Raw genomic sequence first — 27,927 nt, 5'->3', positions numbered from 1 at the left:
TACAACCTACAGGGACAGCGGGTGGCGCTGTGGTCTAAACCAGAGAGCCTAGGGCTTGCTGATCAGAAGGTCGGTGGTTTGAATCCCCGTGATGGGGTGAGCTCCCGTTGTTCGGTCCCTGATCCTGCCCACCTAGCAGTTGGAAACCACATCAAAGTACAAATAGATAAATAGGTACCGCTCCGGCGGGAAGGTAAACGGTGTTTCCATGTGCTGCTCTGGTTCGCCAGAAGGGGCTTAGTCATGCTGGCCACATGACCCAGAAGCTGTCTGCGGACAAACGCCGGCTCCCTCGGCCTATAGAGCGAGATGAACACACAACCCCAGAGTCGTCCGCGACTGGCCCTAACTGTCAGGGGTAAAGGTAAAGATAAAGGGACCCCTGACCATTAGGTCCAGTCTTGACTGACTCTGGGGTTGCGGCGTTCATCTGACTTTATTGGCCAAGGGAGCCGGCATACAGCTTCCGGGTCATATGGACAGCATGACTAAGCCGCTTCTGGCGAACCAGAGCAGCGCACGGGAACACCGTTTAGCTTCCCGCCAGAGCGGTACCTATTTATCTACTTTCACTTTGACATGCTTTCAAACTGCTAGGTTGGCAGGAGCTGGGACCGAGCAACGGGAGCTCATCCCGGTGTGGGGATTCGAACCGCCGCCCTTCTGATCGGCAAGTCCTAGGCTCTGTGGTTTAACTGACAGCGCCACCCGCGTCCCGACTGTCAGGGGTACCTTTACTTGTATACAACCTACACTATACAAATAGCGGGAGTGATCCTGAACTTGCCACGATGGGACAACTCTGCTTTCCAAGCCCACACATACATAAGATCTCAAAAGAAAAGCAAGCAGGAAGGGTATCCCCATTATTTGTTGTGCTTTCTATAACACTTCCCTTTTATCTGAAACAAGATTCTCATGCAGCATGCAGCCACCCACAAATACCACAATTTGGAACAACATGTTCATGTAAAACAAAGTGTTTGTTCTGCTCCATTAAAGCACTGCCAATGTGAAGGGAAATCCAGTGTTTTGGTTCCTCGTTAGAGGAAACGAAACATGTGAACTGTGTAGATCTTTCTTTTTTAAAACAACAACAACAACAACACATTCCTCCAAATAGCTCAGGTCAGCAGCTTTTCGGGTGTCTTTTACAGAAACAAACCTTTCCATGACTGACTGCTATTTTATAATGTTTTGTGTGGCCATTGTCGCTCACCCAGACGTAAGGTGCTTTTTTTCATATCCCCAGTTATGCATTTGGGGTGGCTGGTGGGGAGGTAGCAGTTGACTTTCCAGGCAGGTCTGTGTCATTCCTGTGCAGCGAGAGTTTATTCCGAATAGATCCGTCACTACCTGCAAACTGATTCTGGGCATTTTTACTCAGAAGTAAGTCCCGGTTTGTTCAAAGGTACTGACTCCATGAAGAGAGCGATCGTATGCTACGAGGACCAGGAGGGAGCTGCTGGAATGAACAGCCAAGCCAGGGGAGAAGTGAGGGCAGAGTAGCTTTCTTGTGCATTCCTGAATATTTTTCACAGGCTTTTATTTGTTTTGTTTGCTTCTTTTAATCGTTACAGTGGTGCCCCGCAAGACGAATGCCTCGCAAGACGGAAAACTCGCTAGACGAAAGAGTTTTCCATTTTGGAGGTGCTTCGCAAAACGAATTTCCTATGGGCTTGCTTAGCAAGACGACAATGTCTTGCGAGTTCCTGCTGGTTTTTTTCCCCTTCCCCCCCTTTTTCTAAGCCGCTAAGCCGCTTATCAGCTGATCCGATCAGCAGATAAGCCGCTAAAAGCCGCTAAAAGCCACTAAAAGCCGCTAAAAGCCACTAATAGCACTAATAGCGCTAATCTGCTAATCCTTCAATGGGCTTGCTTCGCAAGACGAAAAAACCGCTAGACGAAGAGAATCACAGAACGGATTCTTTTCATCTTGCGAGACACCACTGTATTCTCCAATTGTTTGTCATGGGGGTGTGTGATATTTTCTATGGTCGCTTGGCATGCCACCCGTCAGCTTTTTTTTTTTTTTTGCTTAGGAAGGCTTTCTTTAAGGTGTAACCCAGAAATTTGTGAAATATCAGCTTTATATCAGCTGAAATTGGGTTTTGTTTTTGCTTTTTAAGTTTGTAGAATTGATTTTATTGACTCCCAGTACCTTTCCGAGCACAATTCAAAGTGTTGGTGCTGACCTTTAAAGCCCTAAACGGCCTCGGCCCAGTATTCCTGAAGGAGCGTCTCCACCCCCATCGTTCAGCCCAGACACTGAGGTCCAGCTCCAAGGGCCTTCCGGCGGTTCCCTCACTGTGAGAAGTGAAGCTACAGGGAGCCAGGCAGAGGGCCTTCTCGGTGGTGGCGCCCGCCCTGTGGAATGCCCTCCCATCAGATGTGAAAGAAATAAACAACTATCTGACGTTTAGAAGACAACTGAAGGCAGCCCTGTTTAGGGAAATTTTTAATGTCTGGTGTTTTAATGTATTTTTAGTCTTTTGTTAGAAGCCACCATAAATGGCTGGGGAAACCCAGCCAGATGGGAGGGGTATAAATAAGTTGTTGTTGTTGTTGTTTATTGTTTTTAGAACTTGTGTTCTGTACTCATAAACAAACTGGGAAACAGCTTAGATAATAAAGAATCCATGTTGTTTATATCCTGAGCTTAGTTTCAGGAAGTTGCTGCATCCAGCTGAAGTTTCATAAATTCAGCCCTCCCTCTCGGTGCGTTGCAGCAATCAGGTTACCACAGCATGCAAGAAAACAGCCAAACCTCTGAATGTGAATTTGCATTTATTAAGCATTCGTCTTGATTTGTTTGTGCAATGTATTCAGGGAGGTTGTACATCACTGACTCTTGACTGGGCTTTCATTCTGATTTATTTCCAAGGATGTTATAGGATGTTGAAACAGGCAGTTGTTCTTCCACACTTCCCACTGCGTTTCCAAAAAGGCCTATTTGTTTTGAAAATGGGTTTGTTGCGCAAAAGCACCAAAACCACTTCAACTGCACGACCTGAATTTGTTTGTGCTTGAATCCTACCTGCAAAATAGCAACAGCCCATCTGACTGGAGCTTTAACTTGTCATGAACATCTTTGCCTTATCAGGATGGTAGCAATCTTCTCCATTCAGTTCACGACTGATCTCTGGCAGGTCATTCACCCACACAATTGCACAACTGCATAACCTCAGGCTATCCCGAGGCTAAAGAAAAGGCAAAATGAAACTGGGTGTCATCAGACAGAGATGACAGCATGCTCCAAAACTTTGAAGTATGGATAAAAAAGACAGAGGAGTGGAAATCACTTGTGGTAGCCCTAAAATGGAGAACGAGCAAGGTCCCAACTAAAGAAGAATGGCAACTTAAGCTGACGGAATATTTGCAGCTTGCAGACTTAACATACAGAATAAGTGAACAAGAAGAACGTATGTTTAGAGAAGATTGGGAAATGTTTCTTGAATATATGGGGGGAAATTGTGTACACTTGAAAACGTTGGCAGCATTAAGATAAATTCAACAGTGTGAATAAGTTTTGATGAATGTAATAATGGACTACTGAATGGTGTAGTTTATGTAAAATAGGCAGGGATTTATGATATGCAAAATGAACCATGGAAAGAGAAGAAAGGAAATCATTATCATTGATATTTGAAGGATTTTTAAATGAGTATTCTAAATTGTAAAACAGAATATATTTTATATATAATTACATTTTCTGTTTTACAGTTTAGAATACTCATTTAAACATCCTTCAAATATCAATGATTTCCTTGATTCTAAATTGTAAAACATAAAATTATATCTCTATACACAAACATTTTCTGTTTTACCATTTAGAATAATTTAAACATAGTGTGTGTGTGTGTGTGTGTGTGTGTGTGTGAAACCACTTGCGATGGAACTATATTGCCTATTTGCGATATAGCAAGCAAGTTCTTGTCTTCTACTACCTCCAAAGTTGAAACTAAGAGGGTTACTGTATGTGGGTTTGAAACTACCTGGTTAAACTAGTTTCATTTTAAAGTGGGTGATGTTCCATCTCACTGCGAAAGAATTGAAAGCCACACATGACTCTGATTAGATTTGTCTGTCATACATGACCCGTTCCCTTGGAATTTTAAGTACTTGTTGCTTATTGTTCAAGAAAGCTGATAGTGGTTGGCTGCATGTTAGAGGTTCAAATAGGACAGAACCGATAGAAGGAACACTCACCTCCCTATAAGGGAAAGCCACAATAGCAGTCCGTTGCCTAACTTTGCTTCGGGTCTGCTGCTTACATCACTCTCTGTTTTCTGACAAAGGAGTAAACAAAGGAACATCATCATGAGTTGTCATTGAATAAAAGGTCAAAGGAAGGCTGGAAACACTAACCATTTAAGGTCACACTGATTTATATTTTTAGTAACCACCAAATTCAAAACTCTTTTTTTTTTAAACCAAGATTCTAGAATTCAAAGGATCTCACAACTTTGAAATTTGCCTAAATTTTCAAACATGAAATGTAAATGGAGGATTTTACCTCAATATTAGGAATTTGATTTTTGATTGGTCGTTATGGTTTGATGTTTTTTATTTTGGCTAGTATCAAATGAAAAATGCCATAACAGAAGGCAGCCGTGTTTAAGGAAGATTTAAATGTTTGCTATTTTATCACATTTTTATTCTGTTGGGAGCCACCCAGAGTGGCTGGGGAAACCCAGGCAGATGGACGGGGTATAAATATATTATATTATATTATATTATATTATATTATATTATATTATATTATATTATATTATATTATATTATATTATATTATATTATATTATATTATATTATATTATATTATATTATATTATATTATATTATTATACTATATTATACTATATTATATTATATTATAATATGGCTTTAAATGCCATTGCATGGAAACAATCAAATAAGGTGCACTGCTAAATACTATTTGATGCCAGCTTATCTGCCCTTAAATGCTAAATACCATTGCATGCCAACTGATAAATAAATAACAGTAGTGAATGCTCAGAGTATTTGATATAAAAATCTGTGATAGTGAATTTGGAGGGGAGATTCACCTCAGCTCTACTCCTGAAGTATATGAGCCAAGCAAGAAGTGTGTGCTTCTATAGTGAAATAGGCCGGCTACCTTTATATCAGACTAGTAGGGAGTGCCTGGCACTGCCCAGAATTTGTAGAAACAAAAATAATAATAATAATTTTTAAAAAATGTGATTTTTTTTTTCAATAGTGCAATTTGTGAGTTTGGACCTGCGACACCAAAAATGGATGAAGCCATTCCAAAGTTACATTTCGGTCTGCTATCTTGAATCACAATGGCACCCGGCACCCAAACCTCAATGAAAACAACCACTCCGACCCCAGGAAACCTCAAGCCGAGTTTGGAAACGCTATCTCAAGGGGCAGTCAAACCTACTGTGTGCCAATAAAGTCACACCTAAATTGCATTTCAGAGCACCATCTTGATTCAAATTGGCACCCAGCGTCTGAGTGGGGGCAAAGTCTGCTGCCCCACCTTGGGAACTCTTGTGGCAAGTTGTTTTTGTTTTTTTTAATGTTATCTCAAGAGATGGTTGAACCTATGCAAAACAAACAAACAAAAAAAGCCAATTTATGCCAATGTCTGGCATTCCAATCCAAAAAGAGATTTCTCTCTTTCTCCGTGTCCTCAGAGAAGGAAATCTGATATTGCCTATAGGATGCCCTCCTGAGGGACACGGGTGGTGCTGTGGGTTAGACCACAGAGCCTAGGACTTGCCGATCAGAAGGTTGGCAGTTCGAATCCCTGCGACGGGGTGAGCTCCCGTTCCTCGGTCCCTGCTCCTGCCAACCTAGCAGCTCGAAAGCACATCAAAGTGCAAGTAGATAAATAGGTACTGCTCCGGCGGGAAGGTAAACTGTGTTTCGCCAGAAACGCTTAGTCATGCTGGCCACAAGACCCGGAAGCTGTATGCCGGCTCCCTCGGCCAATAAAGCGAGATGAGCACCGCAACCCCAGAGTCGGTCACGACTGGACCTAATGGTCAGGGGTCCTTTACCTAAGGGACCATAAGGTTAAAAGGTAAAGGACCACTGGATGGTTAAATCCAGTCAAAGGTAAATATGGGGTTGCGGCGCTCATCTCGCTTTCAGGCCAAAGGAGCTGGCGTTTGTCCACAGACAGTTTTCTGGGTCATGTGCCCAGCAGGTCTAAACTGCTTCTGGTGCAGGCAGGACCATGACATGTGCCAGAGCGCCCGGAAACGCCGTTTACCTTCCCACCACAGCAATACCTATTTATCTACTTGCACTGGTGTGCTTTCGAACTGCTAGGTTGGCAGGAGCTGGGGCAGAGGACCGGGAGCTCACTCCTTCGAGGGGATTTGAACCGCAGACCTTCCAATCGGCAAGCCCAAGAGGCTCCGTAGTTTAGACCAGTGTTTCCCAACCGGTGTTCCGCGGCACACTACTGTGCCGTGAGACACTGGCTGGTGTGCCGTGGGACGGAGGCGGGCGAGTCGGGCGGTGAGAGGCGGCGGCGGCGAGTATCCGCGTCGAGCCGGGGGCGGCTCCACGGTGGTGGTGCCGAGCGGCGGGGCAGCGCGTGCAAAAGGGAGGAGCGCGAGACAGCGGAGGAGGAGGAGGCCGGCATGTCCGGGCAGCAGCAGCAACAACAGCAGCAGCAACTCCCGGCAACGGCTCCTCAAGCCCCGCCGCCGCCCCCTCCTCCGCCCGCCATCGCCGCCACCACCACAACAGCCGCCGTCGCCTCAGTTGCCGCCGTCCCTCAGTCCCTCGCTCTGCTGCCTCCTCCCACCCCCAAAGCTTGGAGGTTCCCCGGCAAGGGGGAGGGAAAAAACTTTCACTTTCGTGCGTCCCTCCCGGCGTGACGCTGCACGCTGACGTCACGGGGCTGTGCCGCGGTGGTGTGCCGCGAGATTTTTTTCCTTAAACAGGTGTGCCGTTGCCCAAAAAAGTTTGGGAAACACTGGTTTAGACCACAGGGCCATAAGATGGCAGGTTAATAGCTAATTTTTGTATGCCATATTATTGCTTCCAGAAACAAAATAGGCAGACAAAATCGTAATGAAAAGCATATATAAATGAAAGTGTCAGTCCTGCCAGTAACTATGTAATAGTCAAATTTACTGGGATAGTCTTACAGTACAGTGGTACCTTGGGTTAAGAACTTAATTCGTTCTGGAGGTCCGTTCTTAACCTGAAACTGTTCTTAACCTGAAGCACCACTTAAGCTAATGGGGCCTCCTGCTGCTGCTGGGCTGCCGGAGCCCGATTTCTGTTCTTATCCTGAAGCACCATTTCTAGGTTAGTGGAGTGTGTAACCTGAAGCGTATGTAACCCAAGGTACCACTGTAATGGTTTTCAGTTCATATCTCTCCCCTCCCCATATCAACATAATTTTCCTGCTGATATAAAATGTGACCGCTTTTGCTGCCGCAATGTGTGAAATATGTCAACCATTTGCTTGTTGAACTCATTTGTATCTTTAGATGTAATAAAAAAACCAGCTTCCATTCCAGCGGCAGCTGGAGCTGTAATTAGTGTATTCCAAATCTCCCTGAACACGGTTGTAAAGTAATCCATAAATTGCAAGCCTGGTGATTATATCTTTATTAGAAATGCCTCCAGATAATTTGTTGAATCTGGCAAGGCACGTCCAAGGAATGCAAAATAAACAAAGCAAAAAACAAAATACTACTGCACCAATAAAAATGGCCTGACTGAGTTGCTCTAAATGCTTTCATAGAAGCTTTTTTTAAACTAGGAAGTATTATTAGAACACCTCAAGGAAGGAATGCTTTTTACCCACACCTATTTTTTATGGCCAAGACCCAAACCTGCTTCAGTTTCACTTCTTTATGTTCTCTGTGGGTTATCATTTATCAAAATCCAGTCAATATTAAACATTCCAAACTCGGTTGCGTTTCAAATATATCAGCTTTGTGTGGATGATGCTAATGGTTAGAGTTGCAAACTTTGAAGAATTTAGATGACAGTCCTAAAGTTTGCTGTGGTGTGTGTGTGTATCTGTGTGCAATTTCACCCATCATTTCCAGTACCCTGCTGGACGCTAAACAGGTGAAGGAATGCTCTTGCTCCCTTCCATCTTTCTCTCGCTTTCTAAAAACACAATTTCCCTACCATTGTTCTCAAACTGAATGAAGCAAACAGGTGTCAGGGGCTGGACTGAGGAGAAATGGTGGGAACCGGCCAGTGCCAGATTTACGTATAAGCTAAAGAAGCTATAGCTTACGGCCCCACTCTCTTGGTACTCCCAAAAAAAATTAAAGAAAAAAAAATATTCAAAATATAAGATGAAAAACAAATAAAATAAAACCTACAAACAGCAACAGTGTTTTGTGTTGTGTATGCTCCTATTTGTTATGTGCAAATGGCTTTAGAGACCTATTAGGTCCATAAATTACCAAATATTCAACACAAAAAACAGCGACAATTTGTTGTTGACAAAGGACAGCTGGACATATAAAGGGCCCCATTACCTTCACAAGCTTAGGGCCTCATCAAACCTAAATCCGGCCCTGGAATCGGCCCCCCTCTTCCTGCACCTTCCAGAGAAGAGGAGGACAATATAGATTTAGAATAGTGGTTTGCAGAAGGTAATAGTTCAGAGGCTGCAGAGGGGAGAAACTAGCCTTGAGAGTACTGTGGTACCTCGGGTTAAGTACTTAATTCATTCTGGAGGTCCGTTCTTAACCTGAAGCACCACTTTAGCTAATGGGGCCTCCTGCTGCTGCCGTGCCGCTGGAGCACGATTTCTGTTCTCATCCTAAAGCAAAGTTCTTAACCCGAGGTACTATTTCTGGGTTAGCGGAGTCTGTAACCTGAAGCGTATGTAACCTGAAGCGTATGTAACCTGAAGCGTATGTAACCTGAAGCGTATGCAACCCGAGGTACCACTCTAATAGAACAAAAAACTCAGAGGCAGATAGTACCTTCCAGTGGCGTAGCGTGGGGGGTGCAGGGGGGGCCGGCCGCACCGGGCACAACATCTGGGGGTTAGGGTTAGGGGGTGCAAATCCACGGGTTAGGGGGCGCAAATTACTTGCCCCGGGTGCTGACAACCCACGTTACGCCACTGGTACCTTCCACTGCCTCCCGCACTTTGGTCAAACTCATGCTGGTAGCTTCGAGAACACTGTCCAACCATCTCGTCCTCTGTTGTCCCCTCCTTGTCCAGTCTAAATTTGGCAGACCTTTGCAGGTCTTAAACTAGAAAGTTTCTTTCAGCCACTAATATTTGTAGAAAGGAGGGCAGGAAAATATACGGTACATATTTTTCAGACTTGTTCACAATAGAGTACTCACTGTATATTTATTTTGAAAAAGTGCTTTTCCTATCCTTTACTTCTATGACAGCAATGTTAGGCAAGCATGGGTGGATCTCCAAATATTTTCTCTACAAAGGAGATGGCCTTCAGCTGCTGTATTTTATGGCAAAGCGAAAGGAACATCACCATTTGCATGCATTTTAATGTCTGGGATTACTATATGTTTACAGTTGTAAAAGTCATTTGAATTATCCAACAGTGATCAAGTACTGGCATTTCAGACGAAAGGGAACATATTTCTCAGATGGTTCCTGGTGAACATTTGCTCTAAAATTCTTTCCAGTGTGTGTGGGTGACTTTATCCATGCAAACATAGATATAATCCCCTCTCTTCCCTGCCAAACATTGTAGGTCATGGAGCCTTTGCTTCACTTCTGCTCTACAGTCAGACACCTGGTTGCACCTGTGGTGGTTTTTTTTTAGGGTAAACTTTCACTAAGCTTGTGTTTTAATTCATGTTGCCTGCTTAGGGAATAATTGGAATAATTGGAAAACACGTTATACATATAGCCTGAAAAACTACCCTGCACAGAAATGAATGTGGCTCAACTGTACAGCACATGTTTAACTCAGTTGGTTAGAGCGTGATGTTGATAATGTCAGGAGCTCATCCTACACTCGAGTAGGACCCTGGCAGAGACACATGCCCAACTGGCATGTTCTCTCCCTCCTGGTCGATCATTCGGGAGCTTTAAAAGCTTTCTCCTGCCCAAACGTCACAGCGACCGATGCCAACAGACATCGGCACACTTAGGGATCCACAGAGTTTGCGCAGCTTGCGTAACAGCCCTCAGCAACTCAGCATTTTGACTAATCTACTTTATTTACATATAAACACACACGGAGCACTGCAACATGGCTCCCTCTCTCTCTAGCATCAGACAGCAAACACAAAAAGAACAAAGGACAATAGTCCCACTTCACAGAACACAGTAACACAAACATCCTGTCTCCGTCACTTCCCACTCTGTGGAGTCAAAACATATACAGTGGTGCCCCGCAAGACGAATGCCTCACAAGACGGAAAACTCGCTAGACGAAAGAGTTTTCCGTTTTGGAGGTGCTTCGCAAAACGAATCTCCTATGGGCTTGCTTCGCAAGACGACAATGTCTTGCAAGTTCCTGCTGGTTGTTTTTCTCCCCCCCTTTTTCTAAGCCGCTAAGCCGCTTATCAGCTGATCCGATCAGCAGATAAGCCACTAAAAGCCGCTAATAGCGCTAAGCCGCTTATCATCTGATCCGATCAGCAGATAAGCCACTAAAAGCCTCTAAAAGCTGCTAATAGCGCTAATCCGCTAATCCTTGCTAAATTTCAGCATCTTCTTCTTGTTGTTGTTTGGTTGTTTAGTTGTGTCCGACTCTTCGTGACCCCATGGACCAGAGCACGCCAGGCACTCCTGTCTTCCACTGCCTCCCGCAGTTTGGTCAGGCTCATGTTTGTAGCTTCGAGAACACTGTCCAACCATCTCGTCCTCTGTCGTCCCCTTCTCCTTGTGCCCTCCATCTTTCCCAACATCAGGGTCTTTTCCAGGGAGTCTCCTCTTCTCATGAGGTGGCCAAAGTATTGGATCCTCAGCTTCAGGTTCTGTCCTACCAGTGAGCACTCAGGGCTGATTTCCTTAAGAATGGAGAGGTTTGATCTTAGGCTCTTCAGAAGGCACATGGGAATAACTGGTACAATGTCGGGACAGTATGTATCCCCTGATCCTGCTAAGCTGACATAGGGATGCTTATGCAACTGTTTGACTTGCACTGTATAGAAAAGCCAGGTGGGTTTACAAGCTGCAGTGTTGCCGCTAAGAAAGCTTTGCTGCAAATCCTACAATGTTTTACATCAGCCAGTGAATGAACCCAAAAGCAAGACCTCCCAGGTTGGAAAATACGTTTCCATCCTCCCAGTCTTATGATAGTTTGCAGAGAGAATAATTATTATTGTAAGGCTATTTTGGGTCTTGTGTAGTATTTGGGGGTGGGGAGTTGAAGCAACAAATAAACGTACTTTGTTCTTACAGCAGTCACATTTCTGAGCTTAATTGCCCTAAGATAATGATCAATGCAGCTATTTCGGTTGCTTCAGTTAGATAATGTCTTAATAACGAGCTTTTCCCACTTCAAAAACGAATTCATAATAGCCTACAGCTGGCAATTTAGAAGAAGCCTCCGAGGCCAAAGGGCAGGGGTTTGAAACAGGCTGTAGCCTGTGGTTGTCATCCTAGATACCCATTATTATGTCTAGCAGAAATGCAACGTAATAAATTTGCACTATTTGTGACATGTTACTTGCCCCCATGTTTTTGCCACCATTTGTGTGCATGCACTTTGAGTTCCCACTTTCTAGTTGAGGCTCATTGATTGTGTTTGCCCACTGTTGTCCACCGGGTCACAGCCCTGGTAGGCTAGACTCCACCCCAAACCTACCCACGTGTGCACAACACACACCCCTATTTTCATTTATGGAGGTCAAGGAGGTATATGATTGACTTGTAGCTGGTTGCCTATCTACAGTCTAGGCAAAGGTAAAAGGTAAAGGACCGCTGGATGGTTAAATCCAGTCAAAGGTAAAGATGGGGTTGCGGCGCTCGTCTCACTTTCAGGCCGAAGGAGCCGGCATTTGTCCACAGACAGCTTTCCGGGTCGTGTGGCCTGCAGGACTGGACCGCTTCTGGCACAACAGAAACACCGTGACGGATCAAGCCCTGGGTCAAACCTCAACTTGAAGTGGTAGCCACTAAGGTGCTGCACATAGTGTTCAATCACAATCTTGATGGTTTCTACTGTTTCCCCACAGAAAACAAAAGTCGGTCAGTCTTTTCATTTCCTAAACAAGAAAAGGGTAGAGCACCCCTGGATAGTTTAGTCCAGTCAAAGGAGACTATGGGGTGAGGCACTCATCTCTCTTCAGGCTGAGGGAGCCGGTGTTTGTTTGTTTGTTTGTTTGTTTTTTAATAATATTTTATTAGGTTTTATCCATAAAAAAAGTTTAGAAAAATACAAAAAACGAAAAAATACAAAATTACAAAATACAGAAATACAAACATTAAACACAAAAAAGAAAAGAAAAAAGCACATATAAAAAGACAAAAAGTCCTTCTTTCTTAATTTCTCCTCTTTGATTACCTTATTTTCCTGACTCCCTCGCGTCTCCCATTTTTGTATCCCTTTTAAAAGTTAGTTCAGCAAATTCACGTCCTGTTAGTCTATCTATTTATTAATCCAATCTTGCATTTTACCTTGTTGCTAAAACCCCTGCAATTCATTTCAATGTCCTCAACATTCAAAAATTTTACAATATTTCTGCAAATACATTTTAAATTTCCTCCAATCTTCTTCCACCAACTCTTCTCCCTGATCTCGGATTCTGCCAGTCATTTTCGCCATCTCCATATAGTCTATTAGTTGCATCTGCCATTCTTCCAAGGTGGGTAGGTCTTGTGTCTTCCACGAGGGAGCTGGTGTTTGTCCACTGACAGCTTTGTGGGTCATTTGTCCACCAGGACTAAACCACTTCTGGCACTTGTGATGGAAACCAGAATGCATGGAAATGCCATTTGCCTTCCCGCTGCAGTGGTACCTATTTATCTCCTTGAACTGGCGTGCTTTCGAACTGCTAGGTGGGCAGGAGCTGGGACAGAGCAATGGGAGCTCACCTTGTTGCGCAGATTCGAACTGCCAACCTTCCGATTGGCAAGCCCAAGAGGCTCAGTGCTTTAGATCACAGCGCCACCCGCCAGACCCAGAGCTACTTCGCAAGGTTGCTGCATTACATGCCTTTAGATTACACCTATTAGATGACAGTACCAGCAACTTTAAAAAGCTAACTAATCCAGTGATCGGTAGCTGAACATAAAATCATATGTCACAGCCACTTGCAGTGTAGAAGAAATAGAAGCAGAGTTCAGATTTATTCATCGTGTCCCTGCTCACAAGGAAGGAAATTTTATAAATGTACATGTACACCCATTAGATTAGTATTCATGATCCCCACCTTGGACAGTAGCTCTGACTCCAACCTAATGTGATGGCGCTAGCCAGGTTCAAAGGATCAACACTCATAGAATCATAGAATCATAGAATCATAGAGTTGGAAGAGACCACAAGGGCCATCGAGTCCAACCCCCTGCCAAGCAGGAAACACCATCAGAGCACTCCTGACATATGGTTGTCAAGCCTCTGCTTAAAGACCTCCAAAGTAGGAGACTCCACCACACTCCTTGGCAGCAAATTCCACTGTCGAACAGCTCTTACTGTCAGGAAGTTCTTCCTAATGTTTAGGTGGAATCTTCTTTCTTGTAGTTTGGATCCATTGCTCCGTGTCCGCTTCTCCGGAGCAGCAGAAAACAACACTGAAAGCCATGGAAGGGCTAGATTCAGGTGCAGGGCCTAACTCTGGCCCTGAGCAGGTATCAGTGAGACTACAACTCTGACACTCCCAAGGAACTAACCACTGCCTCCTCTAGGACCCTTTCCTGGAATATTGCTGGCACAGGCGAGGAGGAAAGAAATAATGGAGAATAGATGCAGGGCTAGACTCCAGATAAGAAGGCTGGCTTTTTAAGTTCACCTTTCTCAAGGGAAGAGAATGAGATGCGGTAATGTGAACTGAGAAGTATAGAAGGATGCATGTGGGTTTCAGGCACTGATGGAGCAAGTTGTGTCCAGGGCAGCTGTCTACCAGCTCCATCTGGTATGCAGGCAGAGACCCTACCTGCCCACAGTCTCGCCAGAGTGGTGCATGCTCTGCTTGGACTACTGCAATGTGCTCTACGTGGGGCTACCTTTGAAAGTGACCTGGAAACTACAATTAATCCAGAATGCGGCGGCTAGACTGGTGACTGGGAGTGGTCGCCGAGACCATATAACACCGGTTCTGAAAGACCTACATTGGCTCCCAGTACGCTTCTGAGCGCAATTCAAAGTGTTGGTTCAAACCTTTAAAGCCCTAAACCAAGCTTCCTCAACCTCGGCCCTCCAGATGTTTTGAGACTACAGTTCCCATCATCCCTGACCACTGGTCCTGCTAGCTAGGGATCATGGGAGTTGTAGGCCAAAAACATCTGGAGGGCCAAGCTTGAGGAAGCCTGCCCTAAACGGCCTTGGCTGTTTGCTGTTGTGTTGTGTTGTGTTGCTGTTGTGTTGTGTTGTGAATGTGTTTGTTGTTATGTCGCCCACAGCAAGTGTTGATAACATAAAAACATATGCACAAATCTTGAACTACTCTTCTATGTTTCTATGGGCACCCCACGCCAATTCACTTCCCAGATGCTTTTACACTAATGGCATTTTAAGAAGCAGATACACACATGATATGTGGTGTTAAAATAAATGTTTGCTATGTATAGCATGGAGCTGTGCATAATGTGGTCTTCAATGGCCCACTGGTTTTGCAGTTCTGTCATTCTGATGACCTGCGTGCCAGAAGATGCCCAGGATGTTTGCTGACCTCTGATTCACCCCTAGAGAAGGGAAACCCACCTTGGAAAACTCTACCTCCCAAAATGGCTCTTTCACAATCCATGATCTGAGCATTTCACTCCTTTTCCTAATCTTTTTTTTCCCACTCTTAAAATAAATAAATAGCCTCATTACTGTTTAAAATAACACCGCGATACTGTTATGTAGCAGCAACAGACTCTGGAATGTTTGATTAATGGGGCTTGTATTCAGCGTTTAGGCACTTGTGCAAATTACAAACTTGTAACTTGACGAATTAATGATTGGCAATGTTGACGTCAATTGCTGCTTGAGAGGGTGGGGTGGGGTGGGGGGAATCCAGCCAAGAAATGTAGTGATTCAGGCAGTAATCATAACTTGAGAAAGTAAGGGGAGCTTCTCCTCAGTCTGTAAAGTCTCTAAGAGGTGACATCCTTTCCGTGTGCTGAAACCTATCTAGGGTAGATCTAATTAGTGCACATTCCAATCAGGTGTAATCCAAACAATCCAATGTAAACAATGAAGCATTGCTGGTTCTTAAACTGGCACGCTATGGAATGTGTGTTGGCTCCTGTTCTTTGTCTTGGGCTCGCATTTCCAAGAACTGTTCCAGGGAGAACTCGGTTTTTAATGATCTGCAGGATGACTCCCATGCAACCTTTCACTAGGTCAGCTATATTTGGCTCTGCCTTGTACCAACTTAAACCATTCAACCTCCCAGGTCACTTCCAGGTTCTCAGGGAGAAGCCGTTTTCATCAGAGCCCAGAGACGGAAGCATGAAGCTGTACTGAGATGGCACCGACTGTTGAAATCTCGGGCCCCTAACAATTTTGCGCCAGAAGAAGAAGAAGAAGAAGAAGAAGAAGAAGAAGAAGAAGAAGAATTTATTACTTACAACCTGCCCATCTGGCTGGGCCTCCCCAGCCACTCTGGGTGGCTTCCAACAGGATATTAAAAACACAAACATTAAAAACTCCCCTAAACCACCCATGTGTCCCCCATGCTATGTCACTCCTTCCCATGTCTGTTCTATAATCATTCCCTTAATAATATGTAAGATTTAACAAAACTGTCCCTTTTTTATCCATTTTCTTTTTCTTTTTCTTTTCGGTTTGTTGAACGATTGGCACGAAAGGTGGGATGGCGTTAAAGGTACAACTTGAGCTATCGCAAACCAAAATGAGAAGAGTCTCCCTCTTTATGTGTTAAAAGACTGGTGTCAAAAGACAGAGATAATGACCATCAACTTTCAATATTTCCAGAATTGTTTTATAAAAAATATCTGCAAAGAAGCAGTGGTGCTTCCACTATTACATAGAATTCTTTAGAAATACACATATACCCAGTAAAAAAAAAAAAGTTATCTTTCAAGGGTGAAGGGTGAAGAACGCAATCACTTGCTACTTACGCCTGTCAAAAAACTAAATATGAAGGAGGACTTTGCAGGGCTAAGGCTGTGGTTCTGGAAGGCACCAAAATATTCTTCGAAACTTTCCCCTCCCTGCAAAACCCACTACCTCTCTTAAAAACAAGTATTGGTTCAGTGCTTCCCTTCCCATCAAAGAAAGTCAGCATCGCCACAGGAAATTCAATATGAAATAACCTAGTTAGAAGGTTCAACGGATTTTTTCAGTAAATGAGTAAAAGCTGACCTGCATTCACTCCATGAACACGTTGCCTCCAAAAATAATATTCTGTTACTGAAATCTCAGTTTTGTTTCCTGGCATCCCGCCGCAGCAGAAGTTACCATTGCATCAGTGAGCGAAACACAGGAAACTCCAACGGTGGTTGTAGGAACAGAGTGCCACAGAATATAATGAATGACGCCTTGTTTTGTATGAAGGTGGAAAAGCTATGGTGCTTTTCTTGCTTGTAAAAAACCTGTCCTTTAAGAAATTAACTCATCCAGATAACCTCCTTAACAAACACTAGCCTTGGTGGGACATACCCTAGACCAGGGGTCAGCAAACCTTTTCAGCAAACCTTTTCAGCCCACTGTCCCTCAGTCCTTGCGGGGGGCCGGACTATATTTTGAAAAAAAAAATATGAATTCCTATGACCCACAAATAACCCAGAGATGCATTTTAAATAAAAACACACATTCTACTCATGTAAAAACGCCAGACAGGCCCCACAAATAACCCAGAGATGCATTTTAAATAAAAGGACACATTCTACTCATGTAAAAACACGCTGATTCCCAGACTGTCCGAGGGCCGGATTTAGAAGGCAATTGGGCCAGATCCGGCCCCTGGGCCTTAGTTTGCCTACCCATGCCATAGACCAGCCTTTCTCAACCTGTGGGTCCCCAGATGTTGTTGAACTACAACTCCCATCACCCCTAGCTAGCAAGGCCAGAGCTCAGGGATGATGGGAGTTGTAGTCCAACAACATCTGGGGACCCACAGGTTTGATAACTGCTGCTAGACACACATGAAAGCAGTGCTATTTTTCTAGAAAAAGAGGTGCCATAACTCACCATGAACCTTGTTCTCATATTATAATAGCAGTGGCGCCCACCTGAGAGGTGCTGGAACTGAGTTCTGGTTTGTCCCGGCTGGGGGGGGGAAAGCCCTGGATGAAAGGTAGTGCAGAACTGTTTTGAATAATTAAATTTTCAAAATGCTTTTGGTTTTGCTGTTTTGTAAAGGCACCCTAAGTGCTTGGACTTTGTGTGCAGGGAGGTAGACTACTCATTTTAAAAGCAAAAGCAAGAATGAACAAATTCTTGAGTTTAATGTAGATTTTACAGCGCTTCCTATTCGCTACTTGTATGAATATTTCCCTAAAGTGCATCTTGACTTTTTATTTATGCTGAATATCTCAAGCCACTCAGATAATTCAACAGTAGTATTCGCTGAACAGTTAAGGTCCAAAGAGCATGCATTATTACCGAATTACAAAAAGCTAATGTTTCTGATACTTCCTTTTCAGGTGCACAGTAAGCCCGACAGGGCCTTTGCCGCCGGATAATCAGAATGCGAGTGTGAAACGGAGCAATGAAAATATGGCTGAAGTGGGAAGGGGCTGCTGACGACATACCGAACATAAAGGGGCAGAGATTTGTGCAGTTTATTGAGGAAGACATTCGTCTTTCCATACAGCTGTCTAAATTCCACAGGTGATATTCGTGTCCCTGAGTTACACATTAATAGTTGAGAACTGATCGCCTCCCTGATATTTGCAACAGCTACAGTATTCTACACATGAGTAGTTTTAATGAATGAAGACTGCAGTGATAAACGCTTAGGTGACGCAGGCTCGGGCAGCTCCATTAAGTTTCTGTGCAAAAGTCTCCAGCAGCGTTTTGTGGGAGCCCGGCTGCAGGGAGAGAGGGGAAAACTGAGCATACCTGTTCTGGTTGGTGCATTCTGGTTTGCTCCCTCCACATATTAAGCCTCCCTGCCAGGCAATGGTTAACAGAGAGGTGCAAGGAAGCTGATGCTGAACTATAAGTCATTGCTGTTGGCATCCCAGGTGCTGCTGCAAAGCTCCTACCTTTTTTAAGGCACTATGGGGTGTCTAGATTTTTTGCATCCATAGGATTATGCTGCACCGACTTGCTCTTAAAGGATGAGTGGCTGATTGGCTTGGTCTGAGGGCCATAGTTGCCCTTGGTCAGACCCATAGCTGCCAACTGTCCCTTATTTGGCGGGACAGTCCCTTATCCCAGCGCCATGTCCTGCTGCTGTCCCTTATTGATGATGTCCCTTAAATTTCCTGGGTTTCAAAGGAAGCAGCTCCTCTCCCTCCCTCCCTGCCGGCCAGGGAGGAGGGAGGCTCCAACTGTGTTGTTTGGCTGCGTTGCTCACCCAATAAGGAGTCTAAGAACGACTGGGGGGTGGAGCTTGCATGCCTTGTGCCCATCAAATCGGCCTTGTTGCCTGGGGACTCGCCTTTGCTCAGCGCTTCCCAGCGGGGAGGTGACGGTGGTTTTCCTTGCTGCATCCCCTTTGCCGGGTTGCTGCGCTGTGGGAACCACCACTTGAGGCTTCGTTTGGCTGCTGGCTGGGCTTTCTGCCTTTGGCTGGGAGGGGCTCAGAAGTTGAACATACCTGTGCTCTGAAAATTCCTTATTTTGGCTGCTGATCCCTCATTTTCGAGGCTGCTGGTCCCTTATTTTCAAATCTGTAAGTTGACAGCTGTGGTCAGACCTCCAGGGGCCACTTACTGGTACTAGGCATGGTCACAGGGACGTGGGTGGCGCTGTGGTCTAAAACACTGAGCCTCTTGGGCTTGCCAATCAGAAGGTCAGCAGTTCGAATCCCTGCAACAGGGTGAGCTCCCGTTGCTCTGTCCCTGCTCCTGCCAATCTAGCTGTTCGAAAGCACACCAGTGCAAGTAGATAAATAGGTACTGCTATGGCAGGAAGGTAAACGGTGTTTCTGTCCGCTCTGGTTTCTGTCACGGTGTCCCATTGCACCAGAAGCGGCTCAGTCCTGCTGGCCACATGACCAGGAAAGCTGTCTGTGGACAAACGCCAGCTCCCTCGGCCTGAAAGCAAGATGAGCGCTGCAACCCAATAGTCACCTTTGACTGGACTTAACCGTCCAGGGGTCCTTAACCCTTTTTTTTAACCTGTGTTCGCAGAACCAAACTAGCCAGGCACCCTCTGCTGAAGTCTCTGGATTTGTCTAACTCTCCCTGTCAAAAGGTGGAAACACCTCCTCAACCAGTTGATAAACCCCACTTCTCTCCACTGAGAGTAATTATAAAGTGATTAACCATCCAGGGTCCTTTAACTTTACCTTTAGGCACGGTCTCTCTTGCACACAGTCTTGAATGTGCACACATGAACACGCTAACACACACACACACAAAAGACAAACACACATTAAAGGTGCAGCGTGCACACTAGGATCGGATTTAAGGTGGCATGAGTGGCACAGGGAACTGAGGCGAGAGGGCATCATTATACCTGGATGAGCCTGGATAGCTCAGGTGATTAGAGCATGGTGCTGATAACACCAAAGGCTCAATCACCAGATGAAACAGCTGCATATTCCTGCATTGCAAGGAGTTGGACTAATGATCATCAGAGTCCTTTCCAGCTCTGCAGTTCTATGTTTCTATATTTATATGTGTACATATGGAGAAGATACATTAAAAAAGCAACTGTATCAAAATGAATTATTGTGAAAATAAGAAATATTTTTCCTACTATAATAATTTCCCCTTTAAACAGTGGTACCTCAGGTTAAGTACTTAATTCGTTCCGGAGGTCTGTTCTTAACCTCAAACTGTTCTTAACCTGAAGCACCACTTTAGCTAATGGGGGCCTCCTGCTGCCGCCGCGACGCCGGAGCACGATTTCTGTTCTCATCCTGAAGCAAAGTTCTTAACCTGAAGCACTATTTCTGGGTTAGCAGAGTCTGTAACCTGAAGCGTATGTAACCTGAAGCGAATGTAACCAGAGGTACCACTGTCTAATGCATTTTTGTATTTTATTTTCACCAACATACACATTGTTTCTCACAATGTGCACATTTTTTAAAATACTATTTTTTATTGTTTTCTGTTTTGTAATATTTAAATACATCCTTATTGTTATCTTTTTTGCTCATGTGAGCTAATGGACTTCCCTCCCTCCCACCTCATGGTTTTAATATTTCAGTTTGGTGTAGTGTGGTGTATGGTGTAGTGTGGTGTAGTGGTTAAGAGCGGTAGTCATGTAATCTGGGGAACCGGGTTTGCGTCTCCGCTCCTCCACATGCAGCTGCTGGGTGACCTTGGGCTAGTCACACTTCTCTGAAGTCTCTCAGCCCCACTCACCTCACAGAGTGTTTGTTGTGGGGGAGGAAGGGAAAGGAGAATGTTAGCCGCTTTGAGACTCCTGAAGGGGAGTGAAAGGCGGGATATCAAATCCAAACTCTTCTTCTTCTCTTCTTCATTTCGATGTCATAGCATTTGTACCTCTTCCAATTTTACATTTCACTCATTTCTGTTATCACAAGTTTTAAATAAATATAAAAAGGCAATAATTTTTAACTTTACAAGTCTTTTTAAATCAACCCTGCTAGTGTTGTTAACTGTTTACAATTGTCCTTCAAATATTATATGCACATTTTTTTTGGGGGGGGTGTTGGAGCACTGATTTGCAAAATTCATAAACGCAAATTTCAAAGAATAGCTGCATGTCCGCATATTGATTCAGGAAGTACAAATTAGATTGGTTCACTGTAGCTGCCTTTGTCTTTCATATTTCTATTAGTGTGCTCTGCTAGTCACAACCTGACTACTGCCAATTTAAGGGGTAAATAAAGGGTAAGTATGGAAGTGAAAGCTGGACCATAAAGAAGGCTGGTCGCCGAAGAATTGATGCTTTTAAATTATGGTGCTGGAGGAGACTCTTGAGAGTCCCATGGACTGCAAGAAGATCAAACCTCTCCATTCTTAAGGAAATCAGCCCTGAGTGCTGTCCGGGAAGGACAGATCTTGAAGCTGAGGCTCCAATACTTTGGCCACCTCATGAGAAGAGAAGACTCCCTGGAAAAGACCCTGATGTTGGGAAAGATGGAGGGCACAAGGAGAAGGGGACGACAGAGGACGAGATGGTTGGAGAGTGTTCTCGAAGCTACTAGCATGAGTTTGCTCTGGTCCATGGGGTCACGAAGAGTCGGACACGACTAAACAACAACAACAACAAGGACTGACACATAGGGCAAAGCAGCATGAAGACACAGGTATAGAGCATCGTCTGTTTGTACCAGGTATCTGCTCCATAAATGGCTGTTTCAACTGGAAGCCAGAAGGGGGCTAAATGTCATTCTTAGCTCTTTGCGTGCAATTTACTGGCCACGGGGTAATTATGTCATGACACCAACATACAAGAGATTCCTCTGTGGCTACTATGCCCCCAGATTACCCTTAGAATAGACCTTGAGTCATGTTTGATATATCCCCGGTGGTCTAGGAGAAATCTCACTGCCATATATAGCAACTAAAGACATTATTTTGTAACGCCGCTAATGCTTGCTCATCCTTTGAAGTTTCATAATCAAAGGTTATCCTCTTGGCTGTTGTTTCAACAGAATACCTGTTCAAATCACCTAGAAAAAGGCTGTGTTAAGTCTTAAGTGCCTATAAAAACCACAAACCACCAATATGACATTTCCCCTCTAATATCTTTAAGCTTTTGCACTCTGACACAGATGGGTTAAAGCAGTGGTTGATTGCCCAGAATGTTGATTTTCTGGGGTTTTATTTTTTTAAACAATGGCTATAGTTTATAGCAAAGTTACATAAATGTCTGGAAGTTGGAGCTACCCACCACCCATTTTTTCTTGTTCAAACATCACTAGCATTGCTTAAAATGGTTAAAAACAAAACAAAACAAAACAAAACATGGAGGTACCATTGGTAAATAAAAAAAAGGTTCATTGCCTACATTTTCTTCATATTTACAGGGATGGCTTTGGATTCTAAGCCTGCATGGTGGAAGATTTTTCCATGGCTGCCTCAAGCAGGAGAGTAAGATGAGAGAGAGAGCAGGGTTTAGTAGGAAACAGCAAAGTGTATTATTAATAGTAGTATTTTTTAAATCTGTATACAAGGCTTCCTCAAATTCAGCCCTCCAGATGTTTTGAAACTACAATTCCCATCATCCCTGACCACTGGTCTTGCTAGCTATGGATCATGGGAGTTGTAGGCCAAAAACATCTGGAGGGCCGAGTTTGAGGAAGCCTGCTGTATGCTATCCATCATCGGGAAATTTCAGGACGGTTCATCACATAAAAATATAAAACACATAATAAAAACAAATTATATTAAGGGACTATGCAGAATTAGATAAGATGACAGGAAGGATTCGAAACCTGTGGGACCAGAGATTCTCAGAAGACTGGAATAAATATGCGAACTATTTGAAAAGCAACTGTAATCAACAGATTACGCTAGTAGAACTGCAAGAAGTTTTTGTAAGGAGGAATATATGAAATATTGTAAGGAAGGCTATGATGAGAGAGTCAATAGATAAGATCGTTAAAAGCAACAGTGAAATTAAGAAATGTAAATTAAGTGAAAAAACTGGAAAGTTTTCAGATGTGGTTGATGGAAGTCCAAAAAAAACTGTATAAGATGTAGCCTATGTTGAATGACTATTGAAAATGATATATTAAAAAATGAATAAAAATATAATAATAATAATAATAATAATAATAATAATAATAATAATAATAATAATAAAAGTTATTTTCCCCTGACTATCTAGAGATGCCAGGGATTGAACCTGGAACCTTTTGCATGCGAAGCAAATTCTCTGCCTCTGAGCTACAGCTCTTCTAATAACAAGCCACCACAACTTTTGATTCATCAAGCCCAATGCAACCCACTGAACCTGTAGGGTGGACTACCAGGATCTCCACCACCTTGTGTGGCATTGCAGAATCATAGAGTTGCCAGGCACTTGGGAAGCTACATTGCATGACTAGTTGGGTGCATTGTGCTTAGTGAGCAGGCCTGGTCTAGTACAACTTGCCCATGAGACCAGGGCCCTGCAGGATCTGATCTCTTTCCGCAGGGCCTGTAAGACAGAGTTGTTCCGCCTGGCCTTTGGCTTGGAGCCAATTTGATTCCCTCCCCCTCCCCCTCTTTCTTTTTTCTTTTTTCTTTTTCCTTTCTCCTCCTGTGATGAGGCTGCATTTTAATATTTTAATGTTGTATTTTAATCTTGTTTTTAAGTTGTATTCATTCAACTTGTTTTTATTATTGCTTGTTAGCCGCCCTGAGCCCGGCCTTGGCTGGGGAGGGCAGAGTATAAATAAAAATTATTATTATTATTATTATTATTATTATTATTATTATTATTATTATTATTATTTTGTAACATCACAGTTCTGGGCGTTTCCCTGCTTCTACTACCAGTAGTTGGTACTCTCAATGTAGTGATGTCAGTGCATGGGACATGCTGTCCTAGATATTATGGGACAGGGGGATTTGGCATGGGGCTGCTTGCATTATTTACTTACGCTCTAACATAAAATTTAAGGAGCCAGGATGAATTCATTTTTAGGTTTCAAATGTACCAGTCCCCGCTATATAGGGTGATTATAAAGCTCCGTCTGGTACGAAGGCTGAGACCCTACCTGCCCACGGACTGTCTCGCCAGAGTGGTGCATGCTCTAGTTATCTCCTGCTTGGACTACTGCAATGCGCTCTACATGGGGCTACCTTTGAAAGTGACCTGGAAACTACAACTAATCCAGAATGTGACAGTCACTAGACTGGTGACTAGGAGCGGCCACTGAGACCATATAATACCAGTCCTGAAAGACCTGCATTGGCTCCCAGTAAAGTGTTGGTGCTGACCTTTAAAGCTCTAAACAGCCTCGGCCCAGTGTACCTGAAGGAGCGTCTCCACCCCCATCATTCTGCCCGGACACTGAGGTCCAGCTCCGAGGGCCTCCTGGCGGTTCCCTTACTGCGAGAAGCAAAGTTACAGGGAACCTGGCAGAGGGCCTTCTCGGTAGTGGCACCTGCCCTGTGGAACACTCTCCCATCAGATGTCAAGGAAATTAACAGCTACCTGACTTTCAGAAGACATCTGAAGGCAGCCCTGTTTAGGGAAGCTTTTAATATTTGATGAATTATTGTATTTTAATATTTTGTTGTAAGCTGCCCAGAGTGGCTGGCGAAACCCACCCAGATGGGTGGGGTATAAATAAATTATTATTATTATTATTATTATTATTATTATTATTATTATTATTATTATTATTTATCATCATCATCGGTAACACAAATCACTTGCTACCTCCACAAGGAAAGAAACGCTCTCTTGCAAAAAGGTGATAGGCAGGATGGAGAATAAAGTAAAGGTAAAGGTACCCCTGCCCGAACGGGCCAGTCTTGACAGACTCTGGGGTTTGTGCGCCCATCTCACATCTATAGGCCGGGGGCCAGCGCTGTCCGGAGACACTTCCGGGTCACGTGGCCAGCGTAACAAAGCTGCATCTGGCGAGCCAGCGCAGCACACGGAACGCCGTTTACCTTCCCGCTGGTAAGCGGTACCTATTTATCTACTTGCACCCGGGGGTGCTTTCGAACTGCTAGGTTGGCAGGCACTGGGACCGAGCAGCGGGAGCGCACCCCGCCGCGGGGATTCGAACCACCGACCTTTCGATCGGCCAGCCCTAGGCGCTGAGGCTTTAGCCCACAGCGCCACCCGCGTCCCTTAGGATGGAGAATACCTGGTGCTAAAGAATAGAGTGAATATGCCGACCAAAGCATATCTCTCCCACACCCTTCCAGGCACAGAGGAACAAACAGCAATGGATGAAGGGGAAAATGGGGAATTAAAGATGAAATTCAAAATGAAACCACATAACCAACATTGTAATTTGGTATATACCTACTTAATACTTGCGGAGAAGGGCTCTACCTGAAACCCGCAAGAGCTGCTCCCACGACTTTTTTCATAAATCTACACAAGACCCGTATGTTCCAGCCTGACCATTTGTTGAGAATGTATTCAGTTGTTAACCAACACATGTCCTACTTGAAACCCAACATGCGGAATGTAGAGTTGATGAAACAGGAGAGCCCTTAAAATGGTTGCTAGGAAGAAGACGCAGAAAGTAAACAAAGCCAGTTATGAAAGGGGGCCAGGAAGATGACGAAATGACTCCTTCCCACCCAGTTGCCACCTGTCTGTATGGAAGGTGCCTACATGAGTGGCTCCAGCCATGTGGGTATGGACCTTCAAACATTAGTTTAGTGGTGTGGGACAAACCTACAGGAAAGCAGGTCTTGCACTGCTATGGTGATATATGAAGGGGCCCTTGGGTTGTTAAGAAATAGGAGTGGTTCATTGTAATTAAGAAAGGAGCATTTAGCAGCCGTAGAAAGGGTTAATGGATGGAGTCATTACATGTTGTGGTTAGTCACTCAGTCGTGTCCGACTCTTCGTGACCCCATAGACCAGAGCACGCCAGGCACTTCTGTCTTCCACTGCCTCCCACAGTTTGGTCAAACTCATGCTAGTAGCTTCGAGAACTCTGTCCAGCCATCTCGTCCTCTGTCGTCCCCTTCTCCTTGTGCCCTCCATCTTTCCCAACATCAGGGTCTTTTCCAGGGAGTCTGCTCTTCTCATGAGGTGGCCAAAGTATTGGAGCCTCAGCTTAACGGTCTGTGCTTCCAGTGAGCACTCAGGGCTGATTTCCTTAAGAATGGATGGGTTTGATCTTCTTGCAGTCCATGGGACTCTCAAGAGTCTCCTCCAGCACCATAATTCAAAAGCATCAATTCTTCAGCAACCAGCCTTCTTTATGGTCCAGCTCTCACTTCCATACATCACTACTGGGAAAACCATAGCTTTAACTATATGGACCTTTGTTGGCTAGGTGATGTCTCTGCTTTTTAAGATGCTGTCTAGGTTTGTCATTGCTTTTCTCCCAAGAAGCAGGCGTCTTTTAATTTCGTGGCTCCTGCCACCATCTGCAGTGATCATGGAGCCCAAGAAAGTAAAATCTCTCACTGCTTCCATTTCTTTTCTCCATTTAGCAGCCATATAAAGGGTTAATGGATGGAGTCATTACATAGTTATTGTATTAAAAAAAAAAGTAGTCCTAAGGAAATTTTGTAAGTCCCTTTGTTTGAGTCACATTGTTGCTAGCCTGAGCAAACCACTAAGATTATACAAACCGGTATAATCCTGACTGCATGGGAGGATGAAACATATGACACAATCCATCTCTCTTCCTAATTTCCGAACCCACAAATGATTTCAGCACTTCTGTTTGAAAAACAAAGACCTGAAGACTGAGAATATATAACAGGAAGTAAAAATGGCCCCATAAAGTATGAGATAGAATTTGCTTTCAGCACTGTGAATGGGCGGACCTGGTTTGCTCTGCTCTAGAGAGGAGTGCAATTTTGTAGTTCGGATTTTTCCAAGTTTCTGGAGTGCACGCCAATCTCTTATTTCAAGTGTCGTCTACCTGGCTCATCCCGCGAACTTGCTTAACCAAAGGGATTCTGGTCAGGTTTGGAAGTTTCAGCAATGACGTCTGCATCTGAGGATTTGCGTAGAGGTCTGTACTGATGCAACAATGATAATCGTGACACTCCACAGCCTCCAACATCGGAGATGTTTTCCAGACTGTGGCCAAATTCTGTTGGATACTGGCATGTCCTCTTTCTGACAGGGTTCCTCCACAAGAAGACCTGTAAACGTCTCTGAACTTCCTTTATAAAAATATAATTATACAGTGTCTTTCATGAGCACTTAGGCAAATTACATATGACTCCTGACCTGCAGCACTGCTGTTAAAATTATGTGTATCATAGGTGTATGCAATTAACCTAACCTATATATAACATAAAAGGTTATTACATAACAAACACAAGTAGATTTGGTGGACTTACAGAACACTTTACAGAAATTATTGGCCTAAAGCACTAGTTCTCAAACTCCACTCCCCACCTCCCACCATGGACTACTTGAAAATTGCTGCTGGTCTTGGCAGATCAGCTAATATTTTTCTGCTTCTTACAGCAATTGGAATGCAGTGTGCTGCATGCTGTATGATTTACCGTTGTACTTTTGTTGCTTCCTTTCATTCTTATATTGTATTTCATTGCATCACAGTTTGCATTCCCCAGAATCCAAAGAGTAATGCAACATGAGAAAGAAAAAGAGCAAAATACATTTATTTGTCCGTTTTTATTTCATAAAATGTATATGCCACTTGGTAGAGATAAAACAATAAAATCACGAAAGAGTGACAACAATGCTTCAGAACATACAGAAAGTTAAAATACTGAAACAGATTAAAATTCACCTGAATGAAGTTCACAGGATACTGGTGGTCACCTGACCACAGTCTGGGAATCCCTTGGCCTTTTCTTCTCCCGAAGATATCCTGTAAGGCAGAGGAGGCTTAGGATCAGAGTTTTCCTTCTCCTAGATGAACAACCTTCCCAGGTTGATGAACCCCATCTGCCCCCCACTTTCCTCTACAGCACATGCAGAAAACACCTTCTCAACCTCTGGCCCACTATTGGTCTCGTGTGCAGGGGAAGTCCCTGTTCTGCCACCACTTTCTTCTTAATTCAACTTGCTGGAAGAGCTTCGTAGTTTAGGGAGATCATAGGCAGAGATATTCATCTGTGTTCCTTCAGTTGTTGGGACTACC

General features: G+C 44.1%; 1 long non-coding RNA gene across 1 annotated transcript in view; it reads right to left on the bottom strand.

Annotated features, from left to right (window-relative positions):
• LOC309533914 overlaps nt 1–27,658 on the bottom strand; it is a 37,692-nt gene extending 10,034 nt beyond the window's left edge. Inside the window, exons 1-2 of the long non-coding RNA XR_014220525.1 lie at nt 27,574–27,658; nt 4,210–4,289 (exon numbers count right to left, since the gene is read on the bottom strand). This is a non-coding gene — a long non-coding RNA (uncharacterized lncRNA). The remainder of the gene's footprint in view (nt 1–4,209; nt 4,290–27,573) is intronic.
• Nucleotides 27,659–27,927: the final 269 nt, after the last annotated feature.

Source organism: Podarcis vaucheri, assembly GCF_965113315.1.
Source record: "Podarcis vaucheri genome assembly, chromosome: 6".
NCBI classification, from domain to species: Eukaryota; Metazoa; Chordata; class Lepidosauria; order Squamata; family Lacertidae; genus Podarcis; species Podarcis vaucheri.
The sequence above is the reverse complement of the archived record's forward strand: the minus strand, read 5'-3'. Positions and strand labels throughout refer to the sequence as shown.